The sequence below is a fragment of the Lissotriton vulgaris genome, chromosome 10 (genome assembly GCF_964263255.1).
Source record: "Lissotriton vulgaris chromosome 10, aLisVul1.2, whole genome shotgun sequence".
Lineage (NCBI taxonomy): Eukaryota > Metazoa > Chordata > Amphibia > Caudata > Salamandridae > Lissotriton > Lissotriton vulgaris.
Window position 1 is genome coordinate 130,065,438 of NC_141698.1, and position 14,189 is coordinate 130,079,626.

Genomic DNA, 14,189 nt, shown 5'->3' on the forward strand with positions numbered 1-14,189 from the left:
GGACTATTTCCTCCCTTGGAACGGTGATGAGCTCAGCACACACTTTCCCCCAAGAGATCTGGACTTAAGCACTACTCTACATATGTATATATTTGCGGCAGATGTCCTGTTACTACCCTTTAAGTGAGGCCCTTATCCTGCTGTACAATTGCTGCATTGACCTTATGTGCAGACAACTCAACCTTCATCCCGTGCCACCAGAAAATCCTAATGTGTGCAAGCAGTTTACTCTTTGCCTTTAATTAAACTATACTCAGCTCTACAGTCTTGTCCCTGATGGAGGAGATTTCATCTGCTGTTAGGCATTGCATTATTTGTGTGCTTCAAACAGACTGCATTTAAATTGACACACACATTTTGGTGCAAGTTAAAACACATGGCACATGAGACATGAAATGAGGCCTAGTCAGTCTGAAATGCTTTTGCTGAATTGACATGTGTTTTTGCAGTGTAGAGAAAACTTGTGATTTAAGTGGCATTTTTAGTTATGAAGAATAACCATAGAATGTGTTCTATTTTCCTTATAATCTATACCAATGTCCCTGTCTTAAGAGACTTTGGCTTGTTGAATATTTAGAAAAAATATATATATATATTTCAGTTTAATAACACCTCTTTTATAATGTGTGTGAATTAATAATGCACCAAACACTACACATGGGGCTAAATGCTTTTTTGCATGAAAAGCTATCTAAAACATTAAAGCATGAGTATGTGCATGAGCATGTGTGCTCTTTGACGATTTACACTAGTGAATGTTTATGCTATGTTGCACATTTTTATTTTTGCATGTTGTACATAACCAATAAGAAAAGCTGCTTTACACTAATAGCTTTGCTAGGAAATCTTTTATAAAGGGTATTAGTATGGAGTTGGGAAACATATTGGGCTGATTTACATTAGGTTAAAACTCTTTAGTGTTTGTTTTGCTTTCTGGGCCTAAGAAAACATGACCACCTGTGAATCCAGCGAGGCTGTGACTTGCATTAAAAGAAGAGAGCATGCGCAGAATGTACCAGCTAGCCTCAAGACACTAAGGAGTCAAGGCCACTGTAAACTGTACATTCTTGTGAGTGTGCCAATGTACCAGTGTTAGTTAAAGTATCACACCTGCCTACGATATGACAGGAAGGAAAGGAAAAAGATAGAAACATTTTCTTAGTAAATGTTGTAAAACATATAAATGTATTTAATCATTTGCACTTCTTTTGTTAAAACTGGTATGCTCTAGTATTTAGAATGAGATCAGGATGATAAAACCTCTTGCCATCATGGCTGACCAATCAGGTACAAGCTTTCATGAAAATGCAACATTTTGTGTAGTCTGCTAAGAGTTAGAGTATTAATAATTACCTTTTTGGAGGCGTGGTTGGCTTTTAGGCTCATTGGGCTCTTCTCTTTAAGTCAGGGGACCTCTGTCAGAGAGGGAGGAGAGAGGAAAGGCAGCAGATGAGCTCAGACATTCTATGGGTAAGGTATGAGATTGTCACAGTCACGTGTGCAGCCTTGGGAAGAGATTTGCGTCCATGGAGAGTCAGGTGGTGGGGTTCCCTTGCTCATACTTTTTCGGAGAGTCCTTGCACATCATATTTTTGGCACCAGGCCACATTCCTTTAAGGTCTGGTAAAGGAGGGGGTGCTTTCAAGGAGCAGCTCCTATCAGAGTGGCAGAGATGCAGAGAGCAGCCACAGATAGAGAGGCTTTTTTAGATTTAGATACTAAAATTCTAAGTTTATACTTTGAATAATTAACTAGGGGCCATATGTATCAAGCAAATTAGCATTCGCAAAGGCCGAAATTCGCAGAATTTCGGTCTTTGCAAATGCTAATTTGCTAAATGGTATGTATGAAACATTTTGGCAGCAAAATAAGGAATCACAAAATTTGCCATTCCTTATTTTGCTATTGCATTTAAGGAATCGTAAATTGTGCGATTCCTTAAATGCAATGTATCAAAGGAAAATTAATTAAAAAATGCCCATAAGGATTCGCAAATTACCACCAACTTCTAGTTGGTGGTAAGTTGCGAATTCTTTTTAAAAAGCAATTTATTTAAAATCCAAAGGTGTCATATGACGCTCATACATGCCCTTAGGGCATGTATGTGTGCCATATGCCCACACGTGTCATTTTCAGGGGTGCAGCAGGGTGTTCTTGTGATACCCCATGCACCCTTGAAAATATTCCTAAATTGCGATTAGCAAATTGCTAATCACAAATTTCCCCTTCATTCCTATGGGCCTCCTGGCCCATAGAAATGAATGGGAAATTTGCGATTAGCAATTTGCTAATCGCAATTTAGGAATGTTAGGGAATCACTAAAAAGAAGTGATTTCCTACATACATACCATTTTGCGATTTCTAAATAGCGATTCCTTAAAAATCGCTATTTAGAAATCGCAAATGGTCATGATGATACATATGGCTCTAGATCTGGAAAGATTTATTTGTCTTATGCATTTATTGCTCTTAATGGGAGATTTTTGCAAACTATTTAATTATTGATTAGCCTTGCAAGACTCTTTTTCTTAGAAATTCTTTAAGAGTTTTGACTGAAATTTTGCGCCACATTTTCTTTCCTACATGTGATGCTTATATGCAGACTGTAATATGTTCTGTATTAATGCTATTTTTCCTGTTTTCTAAATTTTGTAACCCTGATCGATATTTTACTAATGAATAAAGGGTTTAGAGAAAATGTAACTTTTGACTAGAAAATAAAACCCTTTAAAATACTCAACAATACTCTTCATTGGCTTAAATAATGATAGCATTTTTTATTGTTCATGATTATTTAAAGTCTCCTGAAGGTAATACATGGTGCCAAGGGCCCAACACCTTTTCAGCGGTAAATAGAGGTAGCATGAGGGTTTTGCATTGAGAAATTACCAGAAGAAATTACTGCTGCATCAGTTTCTGGTAGCAGAGGATGGTTATTATTGATTCGTTTGGTGATTAAGGATTATTGATTTCACCATCAACTATTCAACTAATGGATCTTTGACCTTAGGAGGGAAGTAAAAAATTGCCCAAGTTAGATAAATGTTCAAGTCCTAATTCCTGACTCCAATGCTCAGAACCTGAAGACTGGCAAAGCAGCACTGTAAGGTGATGCAAGACGGTGATTGCTGGAGTGGTGTGAGTATCACTAGGGTTGTGAAATGTTGTTAATGTGCTAGATTGTATTTTTGAAGTGTTGAAAATAGTAAGGGTTTTTTGACTGTTGGTGAAATTCTGCTCATTTTGAATTGATGGTGTTATCGATTATATTGGTAATTTCACAGGACATAATTTCTGATTATTGATTATATGTTCTTAACATGAAAAGTTAGTGTCTTGTTTTATGTTGTCTGGAAACACAGGTACAGTGATACCTGGAAATCCAAGGAAGGAATAGCGATTGGTAAATGGAAGCCACACTGCTCTGAGGTTACTCGTCTGTTGAAATAGCACTGAGAAGCTACTGGGCTGGAAGTGTTAAATTAGGGACTATTTTCTGTGTAAAAGTGTGAGCGATTGATAGTAAAGAGTACGCTGGTGAAACTTTGGTGTTATATCACCCAGTAAGGGTGATATAACACCAGTGAAAATAAATCAGTGAAAATAAATCTATCCTTTATTTAGTGGAACAGACAGAGTAGCGAATATTTTTAAGTTGTTACTAAACAGAATCATTGATTAAGAAAAACTCAGAAAAATATTGCAGTAAGATTTTGTGGAGGGTCAGTGGTAGGAGTAAAACTGACTGAAATTGAGACTGACAGCATTGGAGAAAAGAAATGAAAATAGCATTGAACTATTGTAAACATGAAAATGTTAAAGAAACTGTTGGAAGGTAAAGTGAAAAATGTGTTATTTTTCTGGTGATGCCCCTGAAGGAACACCTGTGCATTTTATGTCTACGAATTTAGGACAAAATTCATGTATGTGGGTTCACTAATGGTGCAAGATTACTGAAAAAGAGGGTGCTTTGAGGTTTCCAAAAGATGGTACTTTTGAATTGCAAATTATTGACAAATTAAAGGAAGTGTTATGTGAAATAAAGACACCATCTAAAGCTGCACAATTCGAGGCTTTAAGCATGTGGGAAAAGACAGCAAGAGAGAAAGCAAGTGAGGATAAAAAGGTAAAGCACCAGACAGCAGAAGGAGGGAGTTAATGATGATAAAGAGCTTAAAATAAATAATGATTCAGGGGATGAAATAATGGATGCATTGTTAACTGAGTGTCCGCCACTTTATGTGGTTCCCATTAAAAATACTGAAAATAGTGTACCAGTAAGTACTACAGTGGCTACTGCTTCTGTTGGACAGAGAGAAAAACAGATTGAAAGAACTGTACAGACATTTTATATTGACCCATTACCTGTTGATTCAGCACTGACAGTGATACCTCCAGGTGTTACTGCTTCAAATGTGACTGATTCAGTCCAAGAATTGCAAACTGCAGATGCACTGATAATGCCTAGAAAAATTATGACTGTCCCAATTAATATGGTCCCTACTGAAAAGGTTCAAATAGCTACAGAAGGAGGGATTTTGGCAGGGTTTATTTCAGAAACTCAGAATTCACAGATTATTGAACAGAAATTACCCCAGACCGATCAAGCACTAAATGGTGAGGGAAAAAGTGGTATTTACAACATCTGCAGCCCAGGATAAAATGAATATATTTAAAATGGGATTTTTCAAACCTGCTTTGAGAAAGCAGCAGTGATTGAAAAGATAGAGAACATAGGGGAACATATTAACCCAGACCCCGAAAAAGAGAGACAGCTTAATGTTTTAAATTCAACACTTGAACATGAAGAAATTAACAGTCCCTGCTGTTTAAATCATGAAAATGTGAACCAGTGTCAGGAAAATGAATTAATTTCCCTGACTAAGGAAGCAGCTGCATGTACATTAACTACACATAATGGACTGGCAGATTTGGCTCAAAAAAATGAAATTGATGTTTCAGGACGTTTTTCATTTCAGAAAGGTTTCAGGGTACATACGGATGATGAAGCAAATGAGAAAATGTGTTCTTCAGAAACGCATTTGCACATTGCAGAAATAATAAAATTTATTTTCAAATGCAATGGGTTTGAGAAATTAGGAGACAAATGGGCAAGAAAACATGAGAAGAAAAAGAAACCACCAGACTTTGTTAGGGAAAATAATAAACAGGATGAGGGTGGGAGAAGTGCATGTGCATGGGCCAAAGAATAAAGGTGAACTTGCAGCAATTCTGAACACATTCCCACAATTGAGAGACAAACGTATGCTGTGGTACCCACAAGTTGATGGATTTGTTGACATTTTAAATGAGTTGTGCATTAAATTGGAAATGTTCTTTTACATTGCCCCACAGACTAAATTGTGGTTTGAATCTAAAGTTGTGCAAAGGCCATGTGAGGAGACCTTGAAAAGGGTTTGCTTGAATGCACCATCATTTTCTGTTGTTATGGAGAAAAATATAGCAGTGATTACTCTCCTGAAGGGCAGAGTGCCAGGAAAAGATGTTAATTGGATACCGATTAAAAGAATAAAACAGGAGCTAAAAAGATTGGTTCATGAGTTTTGTGAAAATGTGTGTTTAATGTTTCAGCAACACAGTGGTAGAGAATGTCCTGATGCCACTAGCATAAGATTCTTTGTGACTCAGTTGGTTATTGGTTTAATATTCTCTGATCAGATCAGTGTGCACGCACAGCAAATATTGGTTGCTTTGCAAAGAAAGCTGATAGCTGGGCATCTGAAGGATGAAGGGTACTATTGTGCTGGACAGGGAATGAATCCAAAAGAGGTTGAAGAAAAACATATGATGGTACAGAGAAGGATTGCACAGAAACGTTTTCAGAATCAGTTGTTTGCAGAGAATAAAAGTGTGGTACAGGGTGATGTTTCACAAGCAGAGGTAAAAAGTGCTCAAGGAAAATTTGGTGTTGCACAGGATGGAAATAAATGTGTCTTGTTTTGTGCAAATTCAGGTATGGATGTTGTACTGCTGGAAAAAGTGTCCTTTTGCCATCTATATAACAGATTTGAGCACTGGAAGAAGAAATATAAATGTAAACATGATGCACAAAAACATAGAGAAATGCAGTCAGTGATTAATTTGTGCCGGTGCTTTCCGGTGCTTAGCACCGGCACTTAATTATCAGGGCCGGGTCTACACACAATGCAGCACTTCATTGATTTTGATAGCGCTGCCCTGCACAGAGTGTTACTGTTAGGGTTGCTTTTGTTATTTAACTTGAAGTAACGTACCAGTAACACTGAGTGACTACACAAACTGCCAGGAAGGGTCCGACTTGGAAAGCAGCCCTGCTATTGTCATCTTCATCATGAGTCATCATGAGACTCGGCGTCGGGAAAACTTAAAGACAGTGTGCTGCTCCTGGAGTTGAATGTGAAAGTGAAACACAATGGTGGACTCTGGATCGTCACGCACTGCTGGGGGCGAGCGCGTATGTGTGCAGGTGCCTCTGACCTGTGTGCCCCGGAAGGTGGGGGGGGGCGGCTGCTGACATCTTTTGCTCCCTGCAGACTCCAGGAAACAGTCATTAACATCGGAGGCTGCTCTGAGAGCCAGTCGGTGCGCAAATGCTTCATTGCCATGCTTGCTACCATAATGTTGCAAAACTGCAGGCAGAGTGCTGGCTGATTCCTGCCGCAGCGCTGACATCACGTGACATCAAGACGCACCCAGTTAAAATTATTGGGACCCCGGGGCCTGCCCTCTCAGACACAAGTCGTGCGTTAACTCATTGGCTGCCGCTGCGGCTGGCAGTACGGCGCCTGGTGCGATTTCCTCACATCCTGGCGCCAACACTCTTGAAGTGCCGTAAACGGGCTTCTGACGGTGGCCGCCTCTCCCAAAGATGCTGTGCCACCATTTACTGTGTGATTTGAGTCATTGCGGAGTCTCCGTTCTACTACCAAGTTGTTGAAGTTCATTTGGCTAAGGTCAGTGGGGGGAGAGAGTCAAATGTGGCGGGGGCTGGGTAAGGAGATTAGGCTGAGAGCAGAGTGCTCATTGTCGTCACTGCGGCTATTGATTTAATCACACTGCTTAACAAGCCCTGTCGGAAAAGCGTGAAGCTACCACAGGGGCAGGATGTTCGAAGAAATACTTTCTTTCAGGAGTTTGACTGATGTATGTTTGGTAACCCGGTGTTGGCTTTGAGAGTCTAACAGCAGGCAACAATAGAGCAGCTGAAATACTGACTACCGAAATGTCTATTGCTAATGTGTAGGCAGTGATTTTCCAGGTTCGAGCTGGTTTATGTGCTGCGCAACTGGCTAAACTGAGGGAGCAGTTTATATTAGCTTTTGTGTCTGGTGCGAAAATGTTATTGATTTTCAAATCACGCTTGCGACTTAGTAATTTTGAGTTTAATGTTGAATTGAAAAGTATAGTTCTTCCATTTAGCTGGTCACATCATACAGTCAATTAAAGGGTAAAAGTTGTTGCTTATAGCGTTGAGTTCGCAAAACTTTACCAATACCTTTAAAGTTAACCACAGGCTACATCTGTGTGTGGGAGGAGCCCCTGGGCATGTCTGTTATTTCTGATATTTATTTCCCTGGTCTTCATTACTTGATGTCACTCATAGTTGTTGAAAAGTCACTCATAATTACACTGACATTTTGAAAATGTCACACTTGGCAATCTGAAACCTTGGCAGCTATGGTGGGGGTTACTGTGTGATAGTGTGAAGTAGTGCCAGGAAGAGGGTACTGAGTGACATCACTGGCAGAGTGCCTGCTACAGTGCTACTGCCTCGCCTGGGACGGTGTACTAGCCTAGAGCAGTGTTCTTCTGTCATGCCGCAGCAAACTTTAAAAAGCGTCCAGGAAGGCGCCAGGCGGGAAGCATCACGCAGGGCCCATTCCTGACTCCCGCCTAACCGTTATGAAACCACTGAGTCAATCAATAAGGCAGTGAGTGTCCTGGCCGACCACCTGCCCTCCACGAGTACAGCACAGTTAAATTAACTTAAGGACTAAGTAGTAGACAGTAGCCATGATGCCAAGAATATGATATGGGGTGGATTTTCGTTCTGCGGGTGGGGTCGGATCAGGCTATAGTCACCTCAGACTTTGCTCCTCTCTGGCATGTCAAATGGGTTGTCAGCAAGACTCAGGAATAGCAAGCTGACGCTTACTTGTACCATTATTCCAAAAATCCATGAATATAACACACTGGTCATGTGAGATGTCAGGCATAGAGGATGACTGTGCGGCGCACTTGTGATGGGAAGAGAAGTAAGCACCATCTTGAACCTGGCAAAGGATAGGATTGTAACTTTTATTGGGATTGCGCAGCCGCAGGCATAGCAATATAGACTCTATGGCCACGAAACCTTTGTGGATGCAAATGAGATTATAATTGGACTCAAATTGCGGGAGCTAATTGCACATTCACTATTCTTTTTTTTCTATTTAATTGTGTGTAGAGCTTCCCTGCCGCGACTCAAACCTGGTGCCCCAGCACCAATGTTGGCAGCTCTGGCCGTTATGACTTTAATTTCTATTAGTGCAGCTGTGCACTGCACTTTTCACCTCTACACCTTCATAAATTTTCTCCCACAAAATGCAACATAATCATGATGAGGCCCGAAGTTGGTCTGAATCTTCACTGTGCAGTGTGCAAGCCTCAGACATACGTTTTAATTTATGTAGTGCACACCACACACTAACATGCCAGTTACTACTTTAATCATGTCCTCCTAGTACCACGCCATGGCACACTGCTGTTATGCACCAAGGTACCTGATAATTTATCTCCGTATTAGCCTGTCGAAGGGAGAAGAATGGAAATTATACTGCAAATCGTAACATAAAGTATACATAAGAACTTGTAAAGCGCACGCTTTACCCAAAGGTATCTTGGAGCTGAACAACAGGTCGTTATAGTTACCCAGCTCAATGGTACTCATTTTATCAACCTCAGAATGATGAAAGGCATGGGACCTGCTAGGATTTAAACCTGTGACCACACAGACAGAAAATTAGAACCTCTAACTTTGGTGGATGACGACGCCCATGGCTCCATTCATTGCCTGCCATTTGAGCAGTTGCAAGTTTTAGCATTAATCCACATATTTAGGCTTCATTAAAAGATTAGTGAGTCTGAGGAATTATCTTCACTCTCTTTTGAATGAGAGATTAATCACAGACAGCGGATTAAAAAATGGTCCATATATGCCCAACTTTACCCCGAATGAATGACTAAGCTGAGCTCTTGTTTTAGGTCTGACTCCAAATATTATTCATGGCTGTGTACCTTCTCTTTGCTGTCCTAGAAATCTGCTCTTCTGAACTGCTCATTCAGTTTATTTACTTGCTAAATGCTAAATCGTCTAATGATAACAGTCCACATTTTGTGTAATATGGCCGTGTAGGCACACACAGTTGCCATCCAAAAACTTGACAGGCCTCATGCCTGTTTTAATCTGCCAAAATAAAGAAACATTTTATATAGCCAAGAGCACGATTCCAACTTTAAAACGTACAGCTAAAAGTCTGCATGTTTCGGGTAACAGTTTCTCCAAAAGCCCACCTTTCTCTTTGCATAGCTTATTTGGGGCTCTCTCATCATGCCCTTTGTACCTAAATCTAACTGCTCCCTTCAGGTCGTACTTGCATCAAAGACAAGTAAAATGACATCCACCCCATGGCATTTCTATGGCTGTGTGGTTTGTCACTTAATTCTGGTAATATTACTCCTGTCATTAGAAAAGCCAGATGACTCAATACAATTATTAGCATATCACTGATTTATTTATTCGAAGTACTAGCAGTATATTTTTTAGGTTGTGAACATCATCATACAGAAGCTTCGTTTTTGGAATGAGATGTGTAAAATAGCTGTCTTTAAAAGCATAAGCTTATTCAGTACAGTAAAACAGAAAATGACCGTTTGTAATATGTGCTAAGCATTCTGATACTCCAGAATTGTCCTTTCCCCAAATCAGCACATAGATCACTGAAAAATTCCCTTTTAAATGCATTATGATTTTAGCAAATGTATTCCCAAATTGTGCTGAAATGCACTTTTGATGTAATCTTTTAAAAAACGTTCACAGGGCATAGGAACCTCCTACCAAAATTTTACTATGGGGAAGGCTCCCTTGCTGAAATTCAGATCAGGTATTACATCTGACTTTGAGCAGTGCCAGTTGAAGATGTGGGTGGAGCTAATAGAGTAAGTGGGTGGAGCCAGTTGAGGAAGTGGGTGGAGCCGGAGAAATGTAGGTGTGGCCTCCGACAAACGTTTCAGCACCTGCACTTCATATTTTACAAATTGAGCACTGAATGCAGATGCAAAATATGCCAGCCAAGCAAATGCAAATGTCAGTTCAGAAACAGGTACCAAAGGCAGGAATTTTCCAGGCACAGATGGTACAACAAAATATGAAAAAAGCTAAAATTAATTTAAATAAGTTGTCCCGAACAAATGTGAATTATTTCTAGTGACAAAAACAAAACCCTGTCCAACAGGTTGCTGTGTTTCAAAATGAGAGTTTTAACCCTCACAATTCTGATACAAAGTCCATTGTGAAAGCAGTGGAAGATTCAGATTTAGTTGGAAGAGTTTTAAACAAAGAAATTGCAAACCCAGTTTTAGAAGACTTTGCACTCAAAATAGGCCCATTTGAGGAAATCGCCAAGTTGCTGTTTGTGACTCAGGCCTAGCAAGAAAACAATTGTTTTGCAAATTAAACAGTACAAATTACTGTACACCAGATAATGTTAATTTTCAGATTCCTGATGAGGATGTACATTTTAAAATGGCCCAACAAGAGACAGCTGTAGCATTGTTTTTTATAAAAGACAGTTGAAAAATTACCTTCTGATTTGAGAGAAATAATAAACACAGAAATAAGAGAGTTCACAGAGAAGGGTGCCAGATTAATAAAATGTGCAGAACATGTCTTATTAAAATTAGAACCAGATGACATGTATTCAAGAACATCATCAGTTGCAGGAATTTTACCAATAAAAGGATTTTTGATGGAATTGATTGGAAGCTTATGCAACTTTCTGATCACAGGTTCACAGAAAATAAATGAAAAAAACAGAATAGTGCAGGAGATTAAAAGCATATTTTTTCCATGTTGTCCTGTGGTACCGAATCCAGCCAATACATTTTTTCACATTACATGTGCTGAAGAATGGCTTACTTTTATTTAATTTTGTCAAGTTCATGTCACAGTGCCATTGCATGAAGTCAGGAGTACTGACAAAAAGAAGATGAATGCCTGGGACACAAAATTGGAAAGGGAGATGGAAAGGTGTCACCAGAGAGGGTGGAAATAATTTCCAAGATGAATGCACCTCAAATCTGGAAAGAAGTCAGGAAATCTTTGGGAATGGTTGGCTGCTGTAGAGAGTGTTTACTAAACCTTTCCCTAGTGGATTAACCTTTACTGAGGCTGACACACAAAGATGTGTCTGATCCACTTCCATTGGACAACAATTGCACAAAAGCATTCCTAGAGTTGTAAGAGAAAAAATGTTGCACCCCAGCACTCGGAATAAAAGTTTCTTTGAAAGAAAATACACCAGATTGCAGTGAGAGGGAGGGCAGCGCTCTCTCATTGCCTATTTAAAAAAATGAATGTTTTCAAAGGTCTGTGATGTATTTCCCAATGACCTTTGACCCTAACTTCACAGAAATGTCAGCACAAATGAATTGGTTTGTGATCAAACTAAATATGAGTGTCTAAATATCAGGAAAATATGCATAAAGCCAAAATCAGACTTTAAGGATGAACGTCTGAGTCAGCCCAACAATGTCCATTTTGTAGATGGCACATGTTTGAAAGGTAACAATGACACATTAAAAGCAGCACATGCTGTGCTCCTTATACATTATGTGGTCAAAGTATCATGGCTTTTAGTCATTACCTCAGCCCAAAATTCGAAATTGCTTGCCCTTACCATAGCATGCAGTATATCTGCTCAATTGGGAGTCACTGTTGTCATGGGAGAGAGAAATGCTAATTCAGTTGGACAAAATTCTGTTCTGTTAGCATATACATTCTATGGAATCTTAAAGGGTGAATTAAAAGAGACACAAGAAAATGTTTCAGAAGCAGAACAACAGGGTTGTATCAGAAACGTTTTTGAGAAAAGTGACAACTGCATAGTGGCAAATGTGTTATTGCAAAAACTGATGCCCAGATATAGATTGCCAGTTTCTCTGAAATCAGATCATAATGAGGTCCCAAAGATAATGAGTGCAGAACAATAGATTGGACAAGGAATGGATTGTAGCTATCTGCCTGAAGTGTCAAGCATAATAAAGCAACACAAAAACAGCACAGAGTTACACTTTGCAAAATACTGTGTTTCAGCATCACCAAAGTGGCTTGAAAATACACTTGTGGAAAACACTGATGAGAACACTAGCTATTGCTATGTAGGTCTGGTTGATGTACAGTGTGCAGTTTCTCACCAGATTGCAGCTGCTACACAAGATCTCCATAATGAATGGTGCAACGGCTTTGATCTGAGAGATGCTGTGGTGAAACATCTGAATCTAATCAAAGTGTAAAAAAGAGTGAAAGGCCTTGGTTGAAAAAGTGCAAAGGATTGAAAGTGCTGTCAGAATTTCTCAGCACCTAGTCTAATTTGCATGGAAAAAGGTACAGAATGCCACACTGTATGAGCAATACTGATGGCAAGGTGATGAGCAAAGAAATGCAGAAACTGTCCTGTTGAATTCTCCTTTTATTATTTTAGTTACTTATTTTAGAGAAGACTAACAGTTGCAAGAAGCTACTGACAGATCTCTGCACTAAACATTTGAGCTTGACTATATATGATCTGATTACAGACACAACTTGTGTTTGCCTTAGAAATAGAAGTACAATTGTTATATGCTCAGCTTTTGCAATAAAAATGTCACCTGTGAAATTAAATAAGAGTGATGATTTAATAATAATTTGAGGTATTATGATTTGAATCATCAGAAGGGTGGATTGATGGAGCAGATTTCATCTGCTGTTAGGCATTGCTTTATTTTTGTGCTTCAGACAGACTGCATCCAAATTGACACACACATTTTGGTGCAAGTTAAAACACATGGCACATGAGACATGAAATGAGGCCTAGGCAGTCTGAAATGCTTTTGCTGAATTAACATGTGTTTTTGCAGTGTAGAGAAAACTTGTGATTTAAGTGGCCTTTTTGGATGTGAAGATTAACCATAGAATGCGTTCTCTTTTCCTTATAATCTATACCCCCGTCCCTGTCTTGAGAGGCTTTGGCTTGTTGCATATTTAGAAAAAATATATATATTTCAGTTTATAACACCTCTTTTATAATGTGTGTGAATTAGTAATGCACTTAACAATACACATGGGGCTAAATGCTTTTTTGCATGAAAAGCTATCTAAAACATTAAAGCATGAGTATGTATTAACTGTGTGCGCTTTGAAAATTTACACTAGTGCATGTTATGCTATGTTGCACATTTTTATTTTCGCATGTTAGGTAAGGTAAGGTAAGGTAAGGTAATATTTTATTTGTACACGATTAATTAAAATCTTTACAAAAATATAAAACACGGATAAAAATATTTAAACCACTTTGTAGTTAAGATTAAAAAGATTAAAATTCGCAATGGTCAGATCAAAGTTGACCTGAGATGCTAATGAAGAAGTTCAAATGGTATCAAATCTTTTTCTTATTGAGTCAAAGAACTTCACGACCTGGCAGTTGAATTTTGTGGCACTAGAGTTGAAGCATAGGTTAACTGCACAGCATATGACTTGAAGGATGGAAGCATAGGAAAAACAAAATGTTGTGCAGAGATATGACAGATACTGCTCGGTATATGATTTGAGATAATGTGTATCAAAACGGACTGATTGTATGTACCCACGAATTGAAACCTGAATGACAAATGTGTTGTATAACCGGATGAAAAGCTAAATAAAAAGTTTAAATAAAAAAAAATAATAAAAAAAAAGTTGTACCTCAAGTCCCTCAGTCTAGGGCATATACAAATCACGTGAACAATGTCCTCTTTGCTCGGACTCACATGGGCGACACTGTTGCGAGGCCGGTGTTCTCTCCCAAGGGGGCAGGTGCGGCAAGATCGGGATTACGCCAAGGCGTAATTTAATTTTTTTTTCTTTAACTTGAATTTTCATCCCGATGTTCAGATATACTTGTGGCTGTATTTTG